Raw genomic sequence first — 14,180 nt, 5'->3', positions numbered from 1 at the left:
ATATCACAATACTCCCTTAAGTATAATCACTAGCTCTTATAATAGCTGTTCCTGCTACGCTCTCTGAACTAAGAGAGGTCTACCCACTGGAAGCTGGATCCTGGTCTTGGGTCCAGGGTGGGTGGAGGACAGTGAGACCCCAACCAAGCTATGGCGGTTTGTGGGGTTTAGGGTGGTTATGGTGTTCCAGTACAGTGCTTATGGTGCTCATAAGGACTAGGAAGCAGCTATTGACGGAGCTACCCGGTTGGGGTGCTAGGCAGTCCATCACAAATAATATCTACAGAATTCATTCGCTTTCCTATACTGTAAGCAAAAAAGCCTTTTTTTTCCCCAATCACCATGGATCACCTTGGCTGTTGTATATTCCTGCTAATCAACAGGTTACAGTTTGTACTGATTCTATATTTTTTTTTGTAGAGTGCTCTCATATCCTCTCTGAGACACATTGTGGATTAAAGGATATCCTAAGTATATGAAGTGCTTCTTTTTTGAATATTCAAATCTAATAAAAACTTTTTATATTTCATAACTTTAGTGTCCTAGATACTGAGACCTTGGGCTTGAGATCAAGAGTTCTTGAGTTTGAGACCAATCATCATACACTTTTCATGATTTAGTATTTGTTAAAGATTTCTACAGTTAACATCTAACAGTTAGAACGGCAGAGTCATCTCTTTAACCTTAATTATTATGTCATCATTTTTATGAGGACTGTTAGTACATCTTTTAACACTTATCTTAAATAGAAGCTAAATAAAATTGGAGACAGATCACAACCTTATCAAACTCATCTCCTGTATGTGTGTTATTCTGCCTGGTCTATTCCTATTAATGCACTATGGTTCCAGAACAAATTACAGATAATGTAAATGTGTTTTATGTCTATACCTATGTCTTGCAAGATTTTTACGATGTTATTATTATTCAAATGGCTCGTTGAAGTCTATAAAGCAAAAAAAAATACATAGCAGACATGTCACAACATCTTTCTACAAGCACCAGTATACACTATCAGCCACAACATTAAAACCAATGACAGATAATGTGAATAGCATTGATAATATTTTTACCATCACATCTGCTAAAGGGTGGAATATATTAGGCAGCATGTGAACAGTCATTTCTTGAATTCCATGTGTTGGATGCAGTAAAAATGGGCAAGTGAAGAGACCTGAGTGACTTTGCCAAGAGCCAAATAGTGATGGCTTGATGACTGGGTCAGAGTATCTTGAAACGGCAAGTCTTTGTTTGGTGTTCCAAGTGTCAGTGGTTAGTACATAACAAAAATGGTGCAAGGAAGGACAAGTGGTGAATCGGCCTCAGGCACCAAAGGCTTATTGATGCATGTGGCTAGCCTGTCTTGTTCAATAACACAGAAGAGTTACTGTAGCTCAAATTGCTAAAAATTTAATGCTGGTCATGATAGAAAGTTATTAGAACACACAATGCATTTGAGGAACATGACAAGGAAGTCAATGTATTGCATTGGCCTCCAAATTCTCCATATAGAAGCATTTATTTTATCTGCCATTTCTGCTCCTTAATATTTGGTCCTGGATTTAAATTATCTTTAGTCATCTTTAATAAGATTGAATATATTTACAATAGATGTGGAATACGTGGCGCTATATAATAAATGTGAACAGTAAATTCTAGCTGCGGTATACACTCTGTGGGTACTCCTCAAAACCCACCATACAAAGATAATCACCAAGAAACAGAAAAGACTTCAGGTCTAATGGGTGTTGCCACCCCTTAGGTCTTCTGTCTTTAAGAGTGCAGCGCTGTATATTATGCAAAAGCACAGTAAATTACCTGTTATTCAAAGACAATTATCCTTTATATTCTCCAATGTAATGTACATACAAAAGAAAACAGAAATATATACAGATAATTGTGCAGTATGTTACATACTATAGTGAAGAATTAAGTGAGTAACAGATACATCTACACTCACATTTTATAGAGCCTTTTCAAGTAAATTAGGCTCTAAACTTCCACACGTCTGTGTCTTGAAGGGTAGATCACACGACCCCTCTCTCCAAGGTAAAGTGTGTGTTTTCCTCTCCACAGCGTATATAGAAGACACAGAATTTTCAAACTAAGTGTAGCATCCTTTGTAATATTTCCATACACTTAAAAATAGGTTAAAGTGCTCACCTTGTTTAGAGCCTTTTGGTAACTGGCTCTAAGTATATAGGCCTAGTGTCAATTTGTGGGGTGACACTGCCCCTTCCCTGGAATCACTTGTGCTGGATGCAGTGGATTGTATAAAATAAGGGAATTTATTACAGAGTATATAAAATCAATATAAAAGTATTTCTAGAAAATAAAAAATAAATAAGAACAAAATATTGCAAGTATTAGTGGTTTGGGAAAAAATGATGAGTCCACTTTAAAAGCCAAAACGCGTTTCGCCGGTAAAAACGGCTTCCTCAGTCAGCTTGTGGGTGTCCTCTTGGTATTCTGTGTTTTAAGCGTCCAAAATCCCGCCAAACATGCCTTCCTCCAATCAGCAGGGTCCTTTGTGTCAAGTGACGCGGCTAAAAAGCCGTTGCTTCACTTCTAGTTTTTCGGCACTACAAGATCCATAGTGCTTTGCGCTCAGCGCGTCACTTCCGGTTTTCGTCCGGTTATTTGTGGGAAATATAGTCCACAAGGGGAGATTATTAAGTCCATATTAGAGCCTACTTAGGCTCATAAACAATTAAAATGGAAGTAAAACAAAGAAGTTTGTAGTTAAATGGTATTATATTATATGTGGCATATATAAAAACATGCAAATATTAGACTCAGTGGAAAAAAGGTGCTGGTCACTGGTATATTGTGAATATATACATACAGTCTGATTTATAGAAAATTACATAACTCAATTGTTTACAAATGTTTACATCTACCGGTTTAAAAAAAGTTTTAGTTTTAATATTATTGTTTTCTATAAAGATAGCTAAATCTAAAAAAATAACGCTTTCTTTACTATATTCTGTAGTTAATATCACTCCCCAGTCATTTGTGTTTAAAAACGTAAAATTTTTTAAAAGATTCAGTGAACCATTCCAGATTAAAAAATATATTGTCTATGTACCACTTATAAGAGACCAGGTTCGCTCCCCACTCCAGATTGTTATCTATAAATTGGGTCTCCCAATAGGCCATGAATAAATTAGCGTAGCTTGGAGCGAACCTCGTCCCCATAGAAGTACCGACTTTCTGTAAAAATAATTCGTTGTTAAACCAAAAATAGTTGTTATGAAGGATAAGATCTATTCCTTCCATAATAAAACTTATTTGTTCTTCTGGGTAGGTTTTGTCCTTTTTGAGAAAAAAAAATCCACTGCTTCTAGACCTTTCGTGTGTGAGATGATAGTGTAAAGGGAACTAACATCAGCTGTTACTAGGATATAGTTAGGTTCCCATTGTATATTTTGTAATGTCTGTATGATATTTAATGTATCTTTGAGGTAGTTTGGAGTTTTTTGAACCAGAGGTTGTAGACATTTGTCCAGGTATTCCGATAGCCTACTGGATACATAATCTATCCCTGAGACTATCGGTCTACCTGGAGGATTGGTTAAATGTTTATGGATTTTGGGAAGATGGTAGAAGACAGGGATTTTTGGTTTGATGATATTGAGGTACCTATATTCCTTTTCATTTAGTATTTCCATTTCTTTTCCTTTGCTCAGCAGATTGTCAAATTTATTTTTTATGCTGATTGTTGGGTCTCCAATCAATTTGTGATATGTCGCAGTATCCTCTACTAATCTAAGTCCCTCTTTGAGGTAATCCTCTGTTTTCATAATGACAATCCCTCCACCTTTATCTGCTGGTTTTATGACCTTATTTTTATCTTTCTGTAGTGTTTTTAAAGGACCACTCTAGGCACCCAGACCACTTCAGCTTAATGAAGTGGTCTGGGTGCCAGGTCCAGCTAGGGTTAACTAATTGTTTTATAAACATAGCAGTTTCAGAGAAACTGCTATGTTTATCAATTAGTTAAGCCTTCCCCCTAATCCTCTAGTGGCTGTCTCACTGACAGCCGCTAGAGGCGCTTGCGTGATTCTCACTGTGAAAATCACAGTGAGAGCACGCAAGCGTCCATAGGAAAGCATTATGAATGCTTTCCTATGTGACCGGCTGAATGCGCGCGCAGCTCTTGCCGCGCGTGCGCATTCAGCCGTCGGGGAGGAACGGAGGCGGAGAGAAGGAGGAGAGCTCCCCGCCCAGCGCTGGAAAAAGGTAAGTTTTTACCCCTTTCCCCTTTCCAGAGCCGGGCGGGAGTGGGTCCCTGAGGGTGGGGGCACCCTCAGGGCACTCTAGTGCCAGGAAAACGAGTATGCTTTCCTGGCACTAGAGTGGTCCTTTAAGGCTAACCATTCTTCTTTGCTTAAGTTCATATGTTTTTTATTTTTAGGTTTTATTTTATTTATTGAAACAAAGAAATAAAGTATATACACTAGGAAAATACACATATACTGAGATGGTTTCAGGTGAACTTCACAACCACCTGTGGAAATATGTAACAAGAGAACAAAAGTGGAAACCACCCAGAGTATGTATAGTGAACAAAATACAAAAGGACAACCTGATATAGGTCAAATATCCTCAAATGGAATCTGTGTAAGAATAGAAAGCACTTTCATAGAGTAAAAAAGTTAATCCAAGTAGTGTTTAAAGTGAGATAGAAATACACTCACAAACAAACGAATATTCAGGCCTTTCACCCTCTCAGGGGTAGTGTGATGAGCAAAGAAGTCCTCCAACACGATATATGTGGATGTAAAAAATGCAATATAGTGAAGTTTGTTTATAAATATATAAATGTGAATGTGAAACTTCACTATATTGCATTTTTTTACATCCACATATATCGTGTTGGAGGACTTCTTTGCTCATCACACTACCCCTGAGAGGGTGAAAGGCCTGAATATTCGTTTGTTTGTGAGTGTATTTCTATCTCACTTTAAACACTACTTGGATTAACTTTTTTACGCTATGAAAGTGCTTTCTATTCTTACACAGATTCCATTTGAGGATATTTGACCTATATCAGGTTGTCCTTTTGTATTTTGTTCACTATACATACTCTGGGTGGTTTCCACCTTTATTTTATTTATGTCTTGCATTACTGATTTATCAATGGTGATCATTTCTTTAGATATGAAGTTATTCGGGAAGAAAGTGGATTTTGCTGTGGACAGTGTCTAGCCTGTAGAAGCACAAAAAGCACAAAAAGGCACATTACAGATTTCTATGACCCGAAAGGGGAAAAGAAATACAAAATACGCCAAATGATTACTTGTTTCTCAAAAAGGGTTATATACGTTCTAAAGTGTTCTTGTAATTTATTCTATGTAGGCAGAACAAAATGTCCCTTACAAACACGAATAAATGAACATATCAGAAACATTAAAAAAGGTACGATAAACACAGTATTTCAGAACACTTTAGCTTAGTACATAATAAACACCCCCAATTTTTAGAATTCATGGCAATCCAAAATATCACACTTAACTGGCGAGGGGAAGATGAAATTAGAAAATTAGGTAAAATTGAAACAAAATGGATTTTCAATCTCAATACTCTAGCCCCTACAGGTCTAAATGCAAACTTTGAGTTATGTCATTTTCTATAAATCAGACTGTGTATGTATATATTCACAATATACCGGTCACCAGCACCTTTTTTCCACTGTGTCTATTATTTGCATGTTTTTATATATGGGACACCACTGTTTTTAATAGTAAGCAATTAGATATACTTGTTTATTAATTTATGTATAATTAACACATTTTTATTAACTTGAATAAATAGCAGTTGTTGTTTCCAGAATAAATTAGTATATATATGGTGAAATATGAATGTATAAGTAGGATTTTATAAAGATGTACATTTTAAATATAAGCCACATATAATAGCATTTAACTACAAACTTCTTTCTTTTACTTCCATTTTAATTGTTTATGAGCCTAAGTAGGCTCTAATATGGACTTAATCTCCCCTTGCAGACTATATTTCCCACAAATAACCGAAAGAAAACCGGAAGTGACGCGCTGAGCGCAAAGCACTATGGATCTTGTAGTGCCGAAAAACCAGAAGTGAAGCGACAGCTTTTTAGCCGCGTCACGTGACACAAAGGACCCTGCTGATTGGAGGAAGGCATGTTTGGCGGGATTTTGGACGCTTAAAACACAGAATACCAAGAGGACACCCACAAGCTGACTGAGGAAGCCGTTTTTACCGGCGAAACGCGTTTTGGCTTTTAAAGTGGACTCATCATTTTTTCCCAAACCACTAATACTGTTCTTATTTATTTTTTATTTTCTAGAAATACTTTTATATTGATTTTATATACTCTGTAATAAATTCCATTATTTTATACAATCCACTGCATCCAGCACAAGTGATTCCAGGGAAGGGGCAGTGTCACCCCACAAATTGACACTAGGCCTATATACTTATAGCCAGTTACCAAAAGGCTCTAAACAAGGTGAGCACTTTAACCTATTTTTAAGTGTATGGAAATATTACAAAGGATGCTACACTTAGTTTGAAAATTCTGTGTCTTCTATATATGCTGTGGAGAGGAAAACACACACTTTACCTTGGAGAGAGGGGTCGTGTGATCTACCCTTAAAGACACAGACGTGTGGAAGTTTAGAGCCTAATTTACTTGAAAAGGCTCTATAAAATGTGAGTGTAGATGCATCTGTTACTCACTTAATTCTTCACTATAGTATTTAACATACTGCACAATTATCTGTATATATTTCTGTTTTCTTTTGTATGTACATTACATTGGAGAATATAAAGGATAATTGTCTTTGAATCACAGGTAATTTACTGTGATCTCACATAATATACAGCGCTGCACTCTTAAAGACAGAAGACCTAAGGGGTGGCAACACCCATTAGATCTGAAGTCTTTTCTGTTTCTTGGTGATTATCTTTAATAAGAATTTCTCAGTTTCACACCATTCTTTAACAAAATGTATGGTAATGTATGGTATGCCTCTATAACCATGTATCCCCTGCTCCCTCCTCCATCCTTCTGTCTCTCTTACTCAATCCCCCTGTCTTTTAATTCTCCTATCACACCCAGCCATCTCCCCCTCTTCCCATCACTTCCAGCCAACTCTCCTTCTCTTCCATACTCTTACAATTTCCAGCACATCCTTCCCTCACTCCATATCCTACGATCACTCCCACCTTCCTCAACCTGTTATCACTCCAACTCATCCCTTCTTCGTTGTAACCTCCTATTACTCTTAACCATTCCTTTCATACCCACTTAACATTCCCACACTTAACTTTATCTCCACATGCTTAATACTTCCACGGTAGCTTCGCACTCATTCACTCACTGTCAGGGTCTTACCTGAGTTGGGAGTCTGTAGCACAGATATGTTGCTCACCCTTGCAGATAGCCACAGGCCGAGGTGGTCAGGTAAGAATTCACCTGGCCTGTGGGTCTGTGCACGGGGGCTGTGCAGGATGCAGTACCAATACACTGGACATGCAAGGACTGAACCAGCAGAGATGTCGAGGGATAGCCGAGGTCAAAGGATGCCAGAGGTCAGGAACAACGAGAAGAAGCTGAAGTCAAGGGATGCCAGAGGTCAGAATAAACGTAGTCAGAAGCCAGGGTCAAATAATAAGCAGCAGATGAAACAGGAACACTGGTACGAAACAGGATCAAAGACTTGACACTGAGCACAGGGCGAGGCTGGGTTTAAATACCCTGCTGATGACTGAGCAGAGTCAGGTGAAACACAGCCAAGTCAAGGTGCAGCCCCCAGTGTAGTAGTCATGCCAGGATGAACAGGACTGGAATCAGTAGTCACTGTATAAAACTGCTGTGGCTCAGGAAGAAAGCAGGACCAGAACTGAGAAGATCCCCAGTTCAAGTCCCCTTTTGGGAACTCCAGGAGCGACCACGTCTGGCCGTCTGTGAGAACCATGACAGTACTCCCCCTTTAAAAACGACCTCCGGGCGTAAATAGGTTCTCTGTCAGCATAGCACACCAGGGTCACTATCGGAATCCAGTGAGTCCCCATAGTCAAACTCCCCAGTATGGATTCCCTTTACAGCTTGGGAGTCCGCAGTACCAGCTTCTGGTACGACTGGAGAATTGTCCAGGTCTTTTAGGTTCCGGGCACAGGTGGCAAGCACTTCCACAACTTCAGCAGGAGCAGTGTTCGTAGCTAACAATGCTTTTTCAAACATTTCAAGGTCTTCTGTACGGACGGTAGTGCCATTAGAAGCAAGGGCACAATCCACAGGTAAATCCTTTTCAGGAGGGCAGGAAGTAGTGATGGTATCACAGGAAGTAACTTCGGGAGTAGCTGCAGGTGGCTCTGGAGCAGGGGATGTAGTTTTCCCCGAGGAAGCCAAGCATGGGCAAGAACAATGGCTTCTATTTGGCTTTTTAGGCTGGTATGCGGTGTACACAGGGCAAAGGAAATGAGTACCCAGTCGGAGAGCTGGAGGTCTAGGAGGGCGAATAGGACAAAGCGTGATGAAATACCCTTTTTCTCCACAGTAGTAACATAGGCCATAGCTTCTCCTGCGGTCTCTTTCCTCAGGTGTCACTTTGCAGTGGACAAGTCCTAATTGCATAGGTTCCTCAGGGTCAAGTGGAACACAGGATACCAGTGGAGTTTTCCTGGGAACTGGAACATAAGGAGGCATCACTGGGGTGTAGTGGTGGTACTCTGTTTCTTGGTTACGAAGAATCTGAGATTTTTTAGTACGTGGAGCTGACTTGGGCACAGTGGTCTTGCATTGTGAGCCCATAGCAGTACTAAAGGATTCCCAGCTGACAAGAACAGGACGCTTCATCTTCAATGTTTGATGAGCCCAAACTTTGATGCGACCAGACAACAGGATGATAGCCGCTCTGACCCTGATGAATTCTGTGGCATTTGTTCGAGGCTTTAAAGAAAACAACACCTCACAATCCATCTTTAATGACTGAAAGGACGTGCGGCTACCATCAAATCGGTCGGGCATGATGACAAACGATTCAGGATAAGCTGGTTCCGGGGCTGGATGTACTGAGCCTTTAAGAAATAAAATTTCTTGCTGCAGCTCCGAAACAGTCTGGGCCAGGCTGGACACTTGCTGGGATGAGGGGGAGCACATCTCTGCGGACTCCATATTGGTCAAGTGTTTTGTCAGGGTCTTACCTGAGTTGGGAGTCTGTAGCGCAGATATGTTGCTCACCCTTGCAGATAGCCACAGGCCGAGGTGGTCAGGTAAGAATTCACCTGGCCTGTGGGTCTGTGCACGGGGGCTGTGCAGGATGCAGTACCAATACGCAGGACAGGCAAGGACTGGACCAGCAGGAATGTCGAGGGATAGCCGAGGTCAAAGGATGCCAGAGGTCAGGAACAACGAGGAGTAGCTGAAGTCAAGGGATGCCAGAGGTCAGAATAAATGTAGTCAGAAGCCGGGGTCAAATAATAAGCAGCAGATGAAACAACAGGAACACTGGTACGAAACAGGATCAAAGACTTGACACTGAGCACAGGGTGAGGCTGGGTTTAAATACCCTGCTGATGACTGATCAGAGTCAGGTGAAACACAGCCAAGTCAAGGTGCAGCCCCCAGTGTAGTAGCCATGCCAGGATGAACAGGACTGGAATCAGTAGTCACTGTATAAAGCTGCTGTGGCTCAGAGGCAGAAAGCAGGACCAGGACAGAGAAGTTCCCTGGTTCAAGTCCCCTGTTGGGAACCACAGGAGCAACCACGTCTGACTGTCTGTGAGAACCGTGACACTCACTCACTCAGTCATTTACTCACTCACAGTTACCATACTATTCACTCAAATGTGCCCAAACACATATCACACACTGCCATAGACATCACTAAATGCTACCAAGCATATCTCTCTCACATAAGACACAGAGACAGATTCAACTCTCAGAGACACCATAACTTCATAACGTCTTCTAAAAATATCCTGGGTGCACACCCTAATGAAATGTACTGTGAACACCTATGGTAATGGTGCTAACTTGCTCAAGAATAGTCAGAAGGAAAGTCAGAAAAAGTTAAATCCTTTTCCCTCCAATGCCATATTCTCAGAAGCAAACCTTAGTCAACCAGAAATTTCAGCATGTTCTTGCCCTGCCTTTCAAGAGTCAGACAAGGTGTGGATTACCAGTCTGTGGACATTCAAAGTAGCTGTGGTCTTCTTTCCTGTTTCTTAGAGGAATTTGAAATAGTGAAAATATTTTCCAGACCCCTCTGAAGCTGCACCCTGTATCGTTTCTTGAGGTCTGGGTATATAGTCTGATAAACGATTTTACGAAAAAAGCAAAGGTCCTCATTTTAGTGTGTACTCTTAATAAAAGAACCTTACTATAGCAAACTTATATGCCTGAAATCAACATCAAATTCCATTCTCGCAAAAAAAAAAAATTCCGTGACATTATTATTGAAAAAGGGCCAATTAATTGTATTGTGGTTTCAGTTGTATTCTGGACCTAACCCTGGATATTTTATCACGGCTGGTTAAGCATAGCCAGAGTAGCTTTGCCAAAGATTTTCCAACTCTCTGGAGGGCGAAGACCCTTGATCATACTTGTAAGTCTTACACTTTTTAATGTCAGTTCATAGTTTAAACTAGAATTTATATATTCTTGGTGGAGAGGGTTATGTTAGAACCAATTTACATTTTTTTAAATTTGTTTTATCATGTGGCTAGAATTGTATATATATAATTATTTTCCAGCTGGAGGTTGGGGCACCTTGCATTTCAATGGCTCATGTGATGAGAACAGGGTAGTCTGGTCTTCAGCTTGGTATCCAGACCTGTCCTGCTATGCTGTGCATCCCTTCTCCAGGAAGCCCAGGGACCACCATATCTTCAATGAAGGAAGTGATCTATCTGCCCACATTATCCCCTCATTCAGAAAACAATCCTTGTGCCCTTTTCTTCTATGCAGGTATCCACCCCTCTGCCTGTGCTGCATTTGACTATTGTGTTTACAGGCTTAGCTCATTTTCTTAAAGCCCTCAGGACCAGGGAACCCTGCAGTCAGAAAGCAAGAACTAAAACTCTGCTACTGTAATCCCTGAAAAAATCAGATCGAGCACTCTCTTCCTAAAGGAACAACAACTCAGTACTTTATTTCCACTCAGAGACGTTTATGTTCTTTTACTATGGTACTAGCCTATATCAACAGGACATTAGACTTATGGTGACACACTTGATATAATACATGACACATACTCATATGGGGAATCACACAGACAACCTCATACCATAATATATTATAACTATACAAAAGAGAGAAAGTTGGGGAAACATACACAATAAAAATTACACTATTATGTCTTCATTATATCTTCACATTAAAATCTGTGCAAAATGTATTAAAGATAGTGGTGACTGGGAATATACAACAAATAGATAAAGTTGTGAAACACAATAACTCCATGGATGATTGTGGTTCTGTTACAATTTATTACTAAAGAACCCATCCACACTCACTGCACTGCAGAAAGCTTTATTGAGAGCAATATTTTAAACTCAATGATTCTGGTTTAAAGGTTGCCCTACCTACAGTCTGGAAGGCACACAATGTTATAGCACACAGGTTACTTATAAAGGTAGGTATGTGCCCTAAAGAAAAAAATCTATAGCTCTAAATCAAAGAGAACTTCTAGAATGCTTGTCAACTTTGGAATTAGTCAATAAACTGTCACCATCCTGCTCCACCCATATGGAGATAGAATAAATATTAAAAGAAAACTCAATAGACATAATTACTACCAAAATACATGATTACTACATGATAAACATAATTACTACCAAAATACATGTATGCACATTCAAACAGTTATACTACCAAGTAGCAGTGCAGGTAATGTTCTATTGGCTAAAGTAAAATAGAAATACTCCCAATGCAAAATGTTTCAGTTGTGCTCAGCTGGGGGAGAAATATTTGCCAATTCTGACCATATTGTTGTTGAACTAACTTTGGCTTCAATTTATATATTTAGATTAGCTTTTCAAATGATTTCATATTTTAAGATAAACTTTTAAAAGTTTTAAAAAATATTAAAACATGTTAATATTGTGATATTTCTTGATATATTTTTATGTTTGATATATAATTTATATTCTAATATTTTGAAAATTTACTTTTTACAGTTTATCTAAAAAGTATAACATTTTTAAAAAGCTTATCCACGCACCAACCAAGACAGATACTGAAACCTTTTTGACTTCTGTTTTTCTACCATCAATTACACTTACCGAAGCATCTATGATGGATACCCTATTTACCAAGGAGGAAATCCTTTAGGTTTTACCAACTCCAATTATGTGACAATTGCAGACATGTTGGTTCCCCACCATAATTTGTTAATTAGATTTGCTGAAAGCACAAATTTCCACCACTCCCAAAACCTGGAAAAAATTCCAACATCTTTATAAACGTCCGACCTATTTCCCTGTTAAAGGCATAAATTAAACTTTATGTTAAGCAATTGGCCAATCATCTGCGTCACATGTGGTGTCAAGGGAGCAAGCTGGCTTTGTCCTGAGCTGACTGGTAGGAGACAAGACTAGACATTTTCTCAATCTTCTGGTGTGGTGCAGCGAACCTAGGGCATTTTAGGCATTTGACTGCCTAAACTGGTCATAAATGTACTCTACGCTCTTCGGATATTGGTTTCCTTTGCCTCCCTTAATCTTTTTTTTTCTGGCCACAGAACTACTTTTCCACAGACTAAATTCCCACACTGCCATTAAAGGCACTTGTGCTGAACCGGAGGACAAAAAATAGCTTTATATGTGGATGATATTCCATTACTTGTAAGAGACCCTGAATCTCCCCTACCTCATTTTTTGAATCATTAACCTTGTACGGGAATCCATTATTTTATAAAAACCATCTCAGCAATACTTAGGCACTTCTGATAAGCTTCCCTATTAAGGCTTTCAACCACCTGCAATCTAATTACCTATTTCAATGGAGAATCAAATCTCTGACTTATCTAGGCATTCAGCTAACAAAATAAAAAATACTTTACTTAAAAAAGAAAATCACTCTAAATTGCTTGCTAAGTTGTACAACTTGATTAAACCTTGGACAGATTTACAAGTTTCATGGATGGGGCATGTAAATGCTATTAAAATTATGGATTTACCCCAAATCCTATATTTATTTTAAACTCTTCCAACAGACTTACCAAAAGCTCTGTTGAAGAAATTTCAAACTCTTATGTAAGTGAATATTTGAAGACATAAGCTTTCTCGGGTGTTACATGGGTCCATGAGAATGCCAATGGAAAAGGGGTACTGGATAATATTTCTCCTTATTATACCACTACAGACATATTTTTTTCTGAGGCAAATTCTCAGCATTAGTTGATTTTGGAAAATGCACATATATCTCCTTTAACCCCGCGACAACCACTGTGGGCAACTAAGCACCTCCATCCACCCCATTTTGCAGACTTCTGTCTTTTCCTTTATTATTTTGCACATGCAAGTTGATAAACTTGCTCATCCCTTCCTTAAGTTGGCACTAGTCCCATTATATGTGTTACGTTTACTCACTAGTAACTTACCTCTTTCTGCTTGGTTCCGGGAGGGGGCATAACCGCATATTTAAATTTAGTATATATTATTTTGACAAAACAACCAACATTTGATTTTTTTTTTTTTATCAAGACACAATGTTCAATAATATATAATGGTTACTTCTCTGATCTACTGATTTTTTTTTTAATTTAATGTGGTCATGTTCACAATTCTTATCTAACCGATCTTCCTCTGTACATCTGTAGTCTATTTCCAAACAATAGGAAATAGCTCAAGAAATCTTACTGTGCTGAAACGTGTCTTATTCTATTGATTGCCTCTGTAAGGGATTTACAGATTTACGTATGTAGAAAAGGATAGCATCAGACAGTCAAAGAATTATTTCACAAAAAAGACATTTATACATATACAAAATGAATGAATACTGTATCTAGAAAACTTGTCAAAATATTCTTGCAAATTCAGACTTTAGTACATTCCATATTTTTGAAAAGTACTGTATTAAAATACTTTTAATTGGATTATTTAAAATTATGTTACTACATATTGCTTAAAGGCATTTACAAGTGGAACTAGTTTTTATTTGTTAATGTTTACATTAGAAATAATTGACT

The sequence above is a fragment of the Pelobates fuscus genome, chromosome 6 (genome assembly GCF_036172605.1).
Source record: "Pelobates fuscus isolate aPelFus1 chromosome 6, aPelFus1.pri, whole genome shotgun sequence".
NCBI classification, from domain to species: domain Eukaryota; kingdom Metazoa; phylum Chordata; class Amphibia; order Anura; family Pelobatidae; genus Pelobates; species Pelobates fuscus.
The sequence above is the reverse complement of the archived record's forward strand: the minus strand, read 5'-3'. Positions refer to the sequence as shown.